Source organism: Ambystoma mexicanum, chromosome 7q (assembly GCF_040938575.1).
Source record: "Ambystoma mexicanum isolate Mex_15411 chromosome 7q, UKY_AmexF1_1, whole genome shotgun sequence".
Taxonomy (NCBI): Eukaryota; Metazoa; Chordata; class Amphibia; order Caudata; family Ambystomatidae; genus Ambystoma; species Ambystoma mexicanum.
This window is the reverse complement of record NC_090941.1, coordinates 878,948,550-878,961,585: the sequence shown is the minus strand read 5'-3', so window position 1 is coordinate 878,961,585 and position 13,036 is coordinate 878,948,550.

Genomic DNA, 13,036 nt, shown 5'->3' with positions numbered 1-13,036 from the left:
ACAAGCAGACAACCCACCAGGAAAAACCCAAGCCACCAACCTGATCAGGAAACAATTGAAACAAACAAGATAAATGCATTGTAACAAGAAAGGACTGAGGCAAAGGAAATATCCAAAACAGAACAAACCAAATGGAACAAGCCCAACCATCTCAACACACCACACCCCGGAACCAAAAAATAACACCAAGAAATAGAATACTTACCCACCTACCGGTAGAGAGCCCCTTTGCTGGAAAAAGACCACAATTACTGTACTTATCATAACACCTATCAACATCACCAGAAACACAACAGTCAGATTGAAATCCACAGAAGCACAACTGAATGAAACAACCTCAACACACCATTCGCCACAAAAAGTTGTTGTGTCACAAAGAATCATCAGTGCGAGCAGACAGATGACCTGGAAGAAAACATCAACCCAAAATGCAGCCTTTTTGGCCCACTTAATGACTAAACAGAAACAAAAAAACCGACACCGCAATTTGATGGAAAAACGAATCAATTTAAACTCACATTCCCAACGCCACGGTCAAAGGACAAACAAAACCCAGAAAACAAAATGATAGACTGTAACATTGTCAATGCCATATCAATGTAAAAACACACAGGAAAAACACACAAACTGCTAAACGATGGAGGGACAGACATCCTATTCCTCTGAAAACATGTTAATTCAAAACCTCAAGGCAATAGCACACAATTCCCTACCCAACAACTTCTAACTGAAACAATTCAACCAAGAAAGAAAAAGAGGCAGAGGTCTAGCCGTTGCACACAAGGACCAGCTAATGATGACAACGGCACGAGCACTAAACATCCCAAGCTGCGAATCACTCCTCCTGAACATGGCCATAGATCACCAAACCAACCTATCATTCCTACGTATCTACAGACCACCGAAATTCAACCCTACTTTCACAGACACACTTGTGGATGCAATCATCAACATCGCCATAAAACATGATCACCTGATCATACTCAGAGATTTCAACATATGATTCGAAGAAGAAAAGATTGACTTGCTTAGAACTCTAACAAATCAGCTAGCAATGATGCATCTACAACAATAGGTGAAGGGAGCGACACACACATCAGGCTACACCCGAAATTGCAATCTTCTGCAACAAAAGCCTGGTCACAACTCCACCTACAATGCAAAACCTCTGGAGTGACTACCTCATAATACCCTTTGTGATCCACCCTTTAACTCAAATACTATCTAATCTCCCACAAAATCATCCAATTCAGAAAATAAACTGGAAATCCATAAACATTGCTGCAGACTGCAAACCACAACACCATCAATCACCGTCTTTGACTCATCCAACATCAAAGAAAGAACTGAGACAATCCAAACATGGATCACAAAAACACTACATGACATTTTCCAGAAAAACCATTTATCCCCTCACTATTGAAAACAATGGTGAGAATGTTCACAATCCACCTCAGAGCACTGAAGAAAACTAACAGGAAACTGGAACAAGAATGGAGGAAAAACTATGATCAACAGAAAAAAACAACATACCAATGACATATATTACTATAAAAAGCTGAAATACTCAAAGCAAAAATGTCATATTACAACAAACGAATCACAAACTCAAGCAATACCCAGAAAGTGATGTTCAAAATCATCAACAAGCTAAGAAACCAAACAGCATGCAACGACACACCATAACAGAACTGATGCAATTACCTTGCAGATCAGTACAAAAACAAAATAACAAACATCCAGAAACTCATTAAGAGCATGCCTAACATCTCCAACAACCCCCTAAGCAGCCAATGCCAGAACCATCTACAAGCCTAAACAACTACCCACCAATATCGACAGAACAATTCAACAGCCTACATAGCAGAAACAACAGAGACAGCTCTCAAGCAGACCCCTGCATACCAGACATATACAAGACTATCCTCACCCAGAAAACACCTTTAGACTATTTACTCAACCTCTTCAACCACTCACTAGCAACAGGATCCGTGTCACAAGCCTTAAAAATGGTATACATCAAGCCACTGTAACACTCACCTGGCTCCCACGGAGGCGCTGGTCTGGTCTGGGTTGCTGTGGCCTCTTCAAGCGTGATGCACAGAATTCAGACCACCGATTGAACAGGACCCCCAAATCTTGCTTGTCTGGCCCGTAGGAATATCCTTCTGCAGATGAGAAAGGGGATTAACTATTTGCTGAATAATGTGCTTGCTCCCCCCTTACCCCCTTCGTTCTCCTCTGACTTCCTCCAAAACCCCCGGTTTAAGCTCACCTTATGGTTTGGAAGGATGAACTCTCCATCCTGCTTCTGGTGCAGGGGCGCGCGTTCGTCCAGTTACTTCACTGGTTTTCAGAATGGCGCTGGCAAATCCACTTGACTTTACGCCGCGATACGCCGTAAGTATGAAGATGCAAAAGTTCAAGTGTGAGCCTCCTTTTATGTTGTCTTTTTCTGTCCTTTATTTCAGGTGCAGAACAAAGGCGATGCGTTGAGGGGTTAAATTGCCAGGGTAAAATCAGGTGAGTCAGTGATGAGGGCGACCCCTATAAATGTCTTTATAATTCCCCAGTAATGTCTTTCTTTTGTCCTTTCCCCATAGGGGCCAGGGTGCGGTTCCTGCCAGAGATGTGGCGCCGACCCGAGATGTGGAATGGCTCACCAAGAATAGCCGGTAAGTAATATGGCTGAAAATCCGGCTTTCCTCTTGTGTTCCCTTGCTCACCTTTTGTCTCTTCTTCTCTCCCTTAGGTGCGGTGCAGAGATGTGGCAACCGGCACTGAGAGCAGCGATGGAGCCGGGCGGCGTCTCGGGAACAGGTGAGTGAAGCGCGGTGCTGCAGCGAGCAACGCTGTGCTTTTAAATGGAAGTCTTCCTTCAGGAATGCTGCCGTGAAGATTCCGGATGCAGGTAAGAAGGTTGAAATAGTTCTTGGTTTTCACCTTTCTCTTCTCTTATTCCCTTACAGGTGTTCCAGGTTTGAGGCGGGCGTGGCTGGAGTCCAGGTGCAGGAGCAGACACGGTGAGCGTTCAGCTGCTGGGATGCAGAACAACGCGAAGCACGTGTGGCTGTCCGGGTGTGGCTTAAATAGCCTTGGAAGAAGTTCCAGGTGAGTATTCTTCCACAGCCCCACCCAAGTAACAAAATAGTTCCTTCAGAAAAATAGTCCCTCCTAAGCCTCATTTGGCTTGGTTCTTCATGCAGCATGGTCTGCATCAGGTGAGTGTGCAGCATGGTCTGCTTCAGGTAAGTGCACCGAACACTTCCCTTTATGAGCCTGGCGCCTATGGCACCAGGACTGATGTCCAACATGAGCCTGGCGCCAACGGCGCCAGGACAGAGTCCAAAGAGCCCCTATAAAGGGCCGCTGGGCTTTTACCCGGGGGCGTGATGCCTGCTCCCGGGGGTGCTGGGCCTGGCCTGGTGCTCCGGGGGTTGGCATCATGACAGCCACTCCTTAAAGACCCATCGGGAAACACTGAAGACCCAACCAACTACTGACCAATCTCAAACATCCCATACTCGGTGAAACTCTTAGAAATCTAAATTTTCAAACAACTCCTGGAACATGTAGAATACAATCAGATACTAGACCAGGCACAAGTCGTCTTCAGACCCATGAGAGGAATGGAAAAAGCATTATTATCGATATTGGATGATCTAAAAAGCAACGCAGACTCCAGCATCAAATCGGCACTAATACATCTTGATCTATCAGCAGCCTTCGACACAGTCCACCATGAAGCACGAATCAAGAGACTCGAAGATAACCCCTCATAGGAACAAACAACATCCACCCCCACCAATACGCAGATGAAACACTGCTATACCTCAAGACCGGCTCCATCAAGGACATACATAGGCTCAAAACCTGCCTTTCTCTGATCCAATCTTGGATGTCCAGTGCATAATTGAAGCTCAACCCTCTAAGACCGAATTCAAACTCCTCACCAATAACACCGAACATCCAGACATACAGACCTGGCTATCAATCATGAACTCCGACTGCTTTACATCTAAGCTCAGCATCTGCACCAAGTCCCTTCTGTTCCACATCGACAAACACCTTTCCTTCAAGACACACATAGCTAAGTAAACTCAGACACGTTGGTATCAGCTCTCTCTCCTGTGAAAGTCAAGTTTTTCTCCCTCTGGACAACTTTAGATCCACCTTTCAAGCACTGGTCCTATCCACCAGGAAGGGGGCTATGCACTCCTCAAAGGCCTCCTGTCCTCCTCCCTTGCACCCCTGAGAAGTGTCCCATAAAGACGGCCGCATACCTCATCAAGGGTCTACGCAGATATGACCACATCACCCCGGCCCTCATCTACTTTCACTTACACTCACACCATGCACACATCACCATCAACTCTTGCTGCATCATCTATAAGGCAGTTTTCCGCAAGTCACCCAGCTACAGTGTGGAGAAACTCAGCCTCTCCGGTGGACAGTGCCTCACCAGAAGCCAGGACATGTTCAGACTTGAAATCCGCCTTTGCATAAAGGAAAGCACCAGAAAACAAGCCTTCTCGGCCTACGCTCCAATACTATGGAACCTCCACCCTATCAGCATCAGACTCGGCCCCACACTCCTAAGATTGAGTAAAAATCTGAAGATCCACCACTTCAAGGAATCTCTCTGCCTCAGCACCTAGGCCATCACATTGCCACTCGTGCCACCTGACTCACTAGACACTATCCGCCCATCTCCATCCCACCATCTGGTACAGCTGTACCCCTCCTCTGTGCCCGTCTTTCCTCCAACCCCGTTGTATATCTGTTCTGTTGTTACATCTGAAAAGCTCTCTGTTATGCATCAGTCCTGTTGTATACCTCTGTAAAGCACTCAGTTATGTATCTGTATTGTTGTATACCTCTGCAAAACACTCTGTTGCTTCTCAGAGCTAGGTCTGTGCCTGATAAAACAATAATAATAATAATAATAATAATAATAATAATAATAATAATAATAATAATAATAATAATACTAATAATAATAATAATAATAGAGACTCAAAGATATAGGAATCGGCAATACAGCGTTACTTTGGCTAAAATTCCTCTTGACAGAAAGAATGGGAGCAACCTGGCTAACCCTCTTCAACTGACACCCACAATGCTCATCCCTGTCACCACTGTTAATCAACATCTGCATGACCCCTCTCATCAACCTCATCAAAGCACAGTGCCCCACCTGCTACACTATGCAGACGACACACAAATCATCTACATAAGCATCAGTAGCATAGAACAAAACCCAACACTTACCAACCCTTACCAACTGCCTTTAAGAAATACATCACTAGATGAGTACCAACAGTCTTAAACTCAACCAGGTCAAAACAGAAATTATGATTGTGCCCAATGACCCATCGAACCAACACAATATTCCTTGGCCTACTGGAATGGGAAATGAACCAGAACCATCCAAAGTGGTCACAAATCTCAGATTATTAATCAGCAATGACTTCACACTCGAACTGCAAGTCATCACAGCAGTAAATAAATGCTTCTTCCACCTTCACACAATCAAGAAGATACTTCCCTTTTTCACCTTCCCACATAGAACAGTCGCTGTCATTTCTCTTGTCAAGTCAAGAATAGACTACACCAACAGCATCTATCTCAGCATGCTGTACTACCTTACAAAAAACTACAATGAGTACAGAACCCAGCAGCAAGAATACTCCTCAGACTCCCAAAGATAGAACACATCACAGCAGCCCTGAGAACCCTACATTGGCTACCAGTCAAAAAATACATTTTCTTCAAAAGATTCTGCATAACACACAGAGCAATCCATGGCCAAGGAGCACAATTCATACAGGGAAAAATGTCCACCTACAAATCAAACAGAACACTAAAGCCCAGCAACGACATTCGTCTCAAAAGTAAGCAATTATCAAAGTGTAAATTTGGGGGAACCTCATTCTCCTGCTTCGTGGCAAAACTTTGGAAGTTCAGAAAAAATTGCTAAAGCATATCTGTTTAACTCACCGAGCTAAACAGGAAAATTCAACAAAGGGAAACTGCCAACACATGACATTGAAAACACCAAATCAACCAAACTGAAACATGACCGCCCAACGAAATGAAAGATTCGACCACAAATCACCATAGAAAAGTATGATCTGTATGGATCAACATGACCATAGCACCAATGGACACAGACATATTTCCACTAACCCTACTAAAACCTCTCCAATAGCCTGCATACTCTCCCTAGAACACTGAACAACACACGCTAGTAACTCTACCGCAACAAAAACCTAAAACCACCACAAACTGCACAACACCCAACATGAAAGTAAACAAATTACACACATCACCCATACACACTCAAGCACCAAATACCATATAACGTCTACCAACTAAAAAACAAACCAGCTCACAGTGACAGTATTTTCCGAACTGAAACTACCAACAGCACATCACAGCCGCCTTGTGTTTACCCCTCTCGATTCCACTAACTAATCCCTCCTTCCTTTTCAGATCTGCCAGAGCACCTGGAGACCATGGAAATGGCAGGGGTTTGTGGTATAAATCACAATAATATAACATAACATAAAATAAAGTGTTCTGTAGATGGAGCATGGACATGTGTCCAAGTCTAATCGAAGGGTTGCATGTTTCCTTGTGATTCTCGCTTGTAATTATGCAGCATACATTAATTGTTCACCCAACTGTTCTCCCACAATTTCCTTTTTACAAATGCTTGTGTACCAATTAAATAAGAAGGGCTATGTTCAGAACAATCAGACCCAATTCACAATTTCGTAAATTGAATCTCAGTCATAACTACCCCTCGCAAATCCATATTTCTTAACTTGCATCAGTTTCCGAGTGATTATTTTACAATAATTTTGTAACATTCCCAATTGCACTATTGATTCCTAAGAAATTAATCCCAATTCATGATGGATGACAGCAACAAGGAAAGATGATAACTTGAACACTGGTTTCCACAATTGACCTTCATATGTGGGCATCCATCTCCAGTTAGAAGACAGAATACTCTCTCCTGTAGCAATCATGGGATGACATTTTTAAAATAAAAATCGATAAGTAAGGGGTACCATGGTAAGCCTCCCAAATTCCTGTATATTTTTTTTCCATCTGGCTACCAATGGTGTTCATTTTATCTGATTACAGATATTTACTTCACTCACTGAGATCTACCTGTACAGATAAAAGTACAGTATATTGTTCACTACTCCCACTTTGCCCCCATATATTCTCCACTTGAAGGTACTAGATGACAAACGAGAAGAACTAACAGGCATCAGCCTAAATGACCCATAGCATATTGGATGACTTCTGCCATTGGCCTGAGAAATTCACGGAATTGATCCCTTTCACCTTACCATTCTGCCTTGATAAAGACCCTCCGGGGTTGAAACACATGTCGGCTGACCTTCTCTTTGCAGTCAATGTGTCTAGACTGTGTTTCAATGTAAATAAAAACACACTTGTAAAAACCACAGCTTAAAACGCGTAAAGATCCTTTTATCTCAAAGTGTCCTAATACTCTTCTTGCAAGGTAACCAGGACGTTTAAATATTCTTAGCTGAGCGCTGCAGTTAACAGCACATTAATCAATCATACCCCGAAACCTGCTAAATAAATATGCAACATTGGTGAAAGGAATACTCATTTTGGAGAAGTAAAACAAATATGATGATCCCGTTGCATTACATCAAAAGAATGTGCTTGGCGTGTCATTTCAGAACAAGTAAATATAGCATTCAGAAGTCTATTTCTACTCTTGTATCCACACGTTCTAGTAATCAATGTTATTACTAGCATTGCTCTAGTACCAATTTGTGTAGCACATATCATAATATAGCTGTTGCTTGTATTGGTATTATTAGTCAAATCATCCAAGGTCAGCTTATTTTCTAAGGTAGGATGAAAGGGTGTGTTTGGTTGTGCTCTCCATGCCATATACAAATTCCTGTTGTAGCTGTAATAAGAAACTGACATAAAAACCATGTCACTCTGGTGACTATTACACTTGTTGTGTAATGCTTCTATGGCAAGTAGCAGTCTACATTCACACACACAATATATACATACACATATGTAAACACCACTAAACTAAGAAACCAATGATTTGTTAGCTCAGATTTATGATATGATATGGCATTTATAATGTGCCTATACACAAGTGTTTCAAGGCGCGACAGGGCAAGGGAGGGGGACAAAGGGAAGACAGAGACAGCGTTCTTACTAGGCCAAGTGAGATTGAGATTGAGCAAGTGCCAGGGGAAAGGGGAGGGTTCAATGCAGTACATGGGATCAAACAATAACAAGAAGTGAGGTCAACGGGTGGCAAGTGTAAGTGAAGACAGCAGGTGTCCAAAGTGCAGGTAGTGGGACTGTAGGGTTACAGATACAGACCCAAGTGAAAGAGTTGTCAGGGGGCAGTGCATGTGTGCAACTGGGCGGGAAGGGGACCTTGGCCCAAGATCAGACCATATCAAGACACATGCAATGAAAATAGGTGTTGTTTTAGTCCTCGCTTGAATAACTATAGCAAAGGGCATTCATGAATAGACTTGGACAAAGTATTCCGCAAATGACAAACCATAACGCTGAAAGATTTACCTCCAAAGGAAGATCTCTGAAAATATACTGACAACAAGAAGGTTTAAAGACGTAGATCTAAGAGTCCAATTGGGGACATGATATTCTACAAGAGAAGATAGATATTCGGGGGCAACGCTATTGAGAATCTTCAAAATAAACAGCATTGCCTGTGCCTGAATGTGCTCCTCAATCAGGTGCCTGCCTAACTCACACCTAGCCTGACAGATATGATAAATTTTTTCGAAGTGCCATACAATATTGAACTCTAGATAGGACCACTATTTGTACCAGGGTTCTAAATTGATTCTCGACAGCAGACTGCTCACTCTTCCTAAATTATATAAGTCGAAATGGGAAGACTTCACTACCACCCAATCTGAAATACAAATGATAAATGACTGTCAAAAAGGATACCCGCATTTCTTACCACCTCTAAAACTATCAGAATAGGGCCCAAAGATAAAGGCCATAGAAAAAAGGCAGCACACAGACATAACCCTTCTGACATTTAAATGCAAGTAGTTGTCTTGCATCCATTGCTGGACAAACCTCAGTGAGGCCTTTAATTTAAGGGCATCCTCAGAGTCCCCATGATGATCTACCAGGATCTGCATGTAAGCGGTGTAATTCTGGCACCTTAGACCGCATCCAGCCACCACCTGCCCTAGAGGAATCGTAAACATAATGAAAAGTAAAACTAGGATCCCTGTGGAAAACCACAAGAAATAATACTGCTGGCTGTGATGAAATTGCAGATCTAAACCCTCTTGCTTCTATCTTTCACAAACAATATGATATGATATGGCATTTATAAGGGGCCTATACACAAGTGTTTCCAGGCACGACAAGGCAAGGGAGGGGGAAAAGAGGGCAGACAAACAATGATCCTACTTGCCAGGTGTCATTCAGATCACGCAAGTAGATCCTTGGCAATCCAAGCCAGTGTTGATCCCCTAATCCCTATCGAGTTCTCCAGGCGGTGGATCAAAATGCTATGGTGTACGGTGTCAAACGCAGCATATAGATCCAACAAGATCAATGCTGCTAGTCTCCCTGCATCCCTCTTTCGGAAAAGATTTTGCTAAATCATTAGGGTAGTTGTTTCAATACTCGAAGCAAGCCTAAAGGCTGACTATCAATCAGCAAGTACATTTTACTTCTCCTAATAATTAGAGAGCTGAACCCTGACTTCACCTTCCAAGATTTTCCTAATAAATGGAAGATTAGATGTACATCAAATGTTGGCTGGATCAGAAGGATCACATTTTGCCTTCTTCAAAATATGTGGTACTATTGCTGCTCTCTATTGATTTAAAAATAAGCTTCTGTGCAGGGAGACATTTAATATCGTAGCTAGCTCATTAGCAGGGACAAAACATGACCTTTTATAACTTTGCCCAGAAAAAGGATCTTCAGAGAATGAAGACTCTTACAGACAGAGAACTACTTTTATAAAATCTTGTTTAATAAGATATTCAAAAGCAGAGTAACTTCCCATGCACCTAGGTGGACTAAAAACAAGGGGAATCCTACAATCCTGTCTCGGCTGGGATTGAAGCATGCATAATGCTGATCATTTTGGAAATAAAAAAGAGGCAATATTATTCCACAGAATTAGACTGAACTGACGAAATGTTATTACAACAGTATGAGCTGCCTGCATTATTGCTTTTAAAGATAGATATATAGATAGATGTTTATAGATAGATAAATGTTATTTACCTTTTAATTTATCAGACAACAGATAGGAGGCCCTCCAACAATGCTGTAATGACGACATTGCATCTTCAGTTTGCCTAAATTTGAGCAACAGCACATTTTCCGTGCATATGGAGAGGTTTTTCTTTCCAAAATGTTTGTAAAGGAGCAGGCTTATCCATAATAGTAATCATTTGACATTTGAATACTACACCAAATCATTGGCAGATTGAGAAAAATCTGTCAAATTTGAAAGGAGCCGTATTGAATCCAAAATCCTCTGAAATCACGGTGGAGTTCACAACAAGTGAAGGTTTCACTCGATCTGGTATAACAATGATAACACTTTCTATTCATATCCACTTAACATGTAAAGGAGATTAAAACATTATCTGGCCAAGACACAACTAAAAGAATAGGGTCAACAATTTTGATATTAAAATCCAATACCAAATCTAAAAGATGTCCAGCATTATGAGTGGGGCCTTATGTTCATTGTGTAAACCCTAATAAATCCAGCAGATTTAAAAAATCCTGAACAATTAGATAGGATATGATGTGATTTGTCATTTATAACACGGCTATACACAAGTGTTTCAAGGCGTGATCAGGCAAAGGGAGGGGGACAGAGGGAGGACAAAGACAACGATCATACTATGCCAACTGACATTGAGATTGTGCAAGTACAGAGAGGAGGGGAAAAGTGCGGTGGGGGCAAGTGCAATACACAGGATCAAACAAAGAATGAGTAGTGCGCCCAGTAGGTGGCAAGGGTTAAGTGCAGACAATGGGTGTCCATTAGTGCTGGTAAGGGGACTGTAGGGTTTCAGATTCAGACCCAAGTGCAAGGGTTGCCAAGGGCCAGTGCAGGTGTATGACTGGCGGGCAGGGACAAGGAATTCAGAGGGTAGCCAGGTGACCAGTGCAGTATCAGACAGGAGATCAGCATGGCAGAGGAAGAGAGAAGGCAGAAGCAAAGAGGTAGGTCTTGAGGTGCTTCCAGAACCAGAGATGGTTCTGCTCAAGTTTCAAAGGGGCAGGGAGTCTGTTCCAGAGGGAGACCCCAGCTGAAAAAAGAGCTCTACCACCAACTCGTTGCTTGGAGAAGTGACTGACCCTGTGGGAGTTGGAGGTGGAGGAGCGAAGAGCTTGAGTAGGAAGATATTTCCGGAGAGAGTGTTGTAGGTATTGAGGACCCAGGCCCCAGAAGGCCTTTTGAACAGTGCAGATGGTCTTGGACTAGATCCTTGCTACCACTGGGAGCCAATGAAGAGATTTCAGGGCTGGAGAGATGCAATCCCTGGGCTTGAGCCAAGGACAAGTTTCACAGTCCTGTTCTCGATGAGTTGCAGAGGGCAGAGATTAGAAGTAGGCATATTTAGAAAGAGGCTGTTGCAGTAGTCCAGTCTAGAGAGAACCAGAGCTCTACAGACAGTGAGCTTTTGGGGGAAGGTGAGGAAAAGAAGAATACCTCTGAGGAGGTGCAGTTGGAAGTTTGACTTCTTAGAGATGTCTGATATGTGAGGAGAAAAGGAGAGTGTGGAGTCGAAGATGATCCTGAGGTTCTTAGCCTCACAGGTGGGGGTAGGAAAGGGCCATGGAAAGCCGGCCAGAGAGTGACAGGAAAGGAAGGTGCAGATGTGCCGATGAGGAGGATCTCTGTCATACTGGCATTAAAACAGAGATCATTGGCGGCACACCTGGATTGCAGAGAGATAGTCAGAGATGAGGGAGGGAGAAGAGGTGGTGGAGGGGAGCCTGAAAATGAGCTAAGTGTCATCCGCATAGCACTCAAGGTTGGAGCGGAGAGCAGCAAGGTGGTAGGAGAGAGGTGCTAGGTATTGGTTGAAAAGCCAGGGAGAAAAGTTAGACCCCTGGGGAAGACCACAAGTAGAGAGTGAGATAGAGGAAAGAAAGGACCGAAGTTGGACCTGGGAGGGTCGGTCGGAGAGGAAAGAGGTCAGCCAGGCCAGGGCCTGATCAGTGATACCTAGGTTATCACAGAGATGGTTGAGCAGGATGGCATGGTTGACCATGTCAAAGGCAGAGGAGAGATTGAGTAAGATGAGGACAGAGGGGAGATTAGAATCAAGGTTAGAGAGCAGGTCTTCACTGATGCTCAGGAAAGCAGTTTCCGTGCTTCTGGCATCTCTGAAGCCAGACTGATGGTAATGGGGACAACCAACAGATTCAGTGTGAAGATTAAGCTGGGAGATGGCCAGCTTTTCCAAGAGTTTGCCAAGGAAAGTAGTGATGGAGATCAGGCGATAGTTAGCTGGGCAGGAGGGCTTATCTGGGGGTTTCTTGAGAAGAAGGTGCACAAGAGAATGCTTCAGGGGGGAAGGGAATGCTCCGGTGGTGAAGGAGTGATTGCAGAAGTTGGCCAAGGCAGGAGCGAGGGTGTCAATGTGGTCCTTAATAGTTTTCAAAGAACAGGGAAGAACCTGTTTTGATGAGACTTTCATAGATCAGACTTGAAACCTCGTCGGGGGAGAACATAGGAAAAGAAGTGAAGGAGGGAGGAGATGTGGCAGCAGTGGGTCTGGAGAGAGTAGAGAAAGAAGAGAGAGTAGAGGAAGAAGAAGGACAGGACGAGTGGGTGGACAGTATGTCTTGGGGTTTAGAGATGAAATGAGAAGCCAGGGCCATGCAGAGGGCCTGGGAGGGGACAGGAGAAGGAGAGACTGCAGCAGGATTGGCCAGCTCCCTGCACATTTTAAAGTGTTCGGCTGAGTTGTTAGATGCA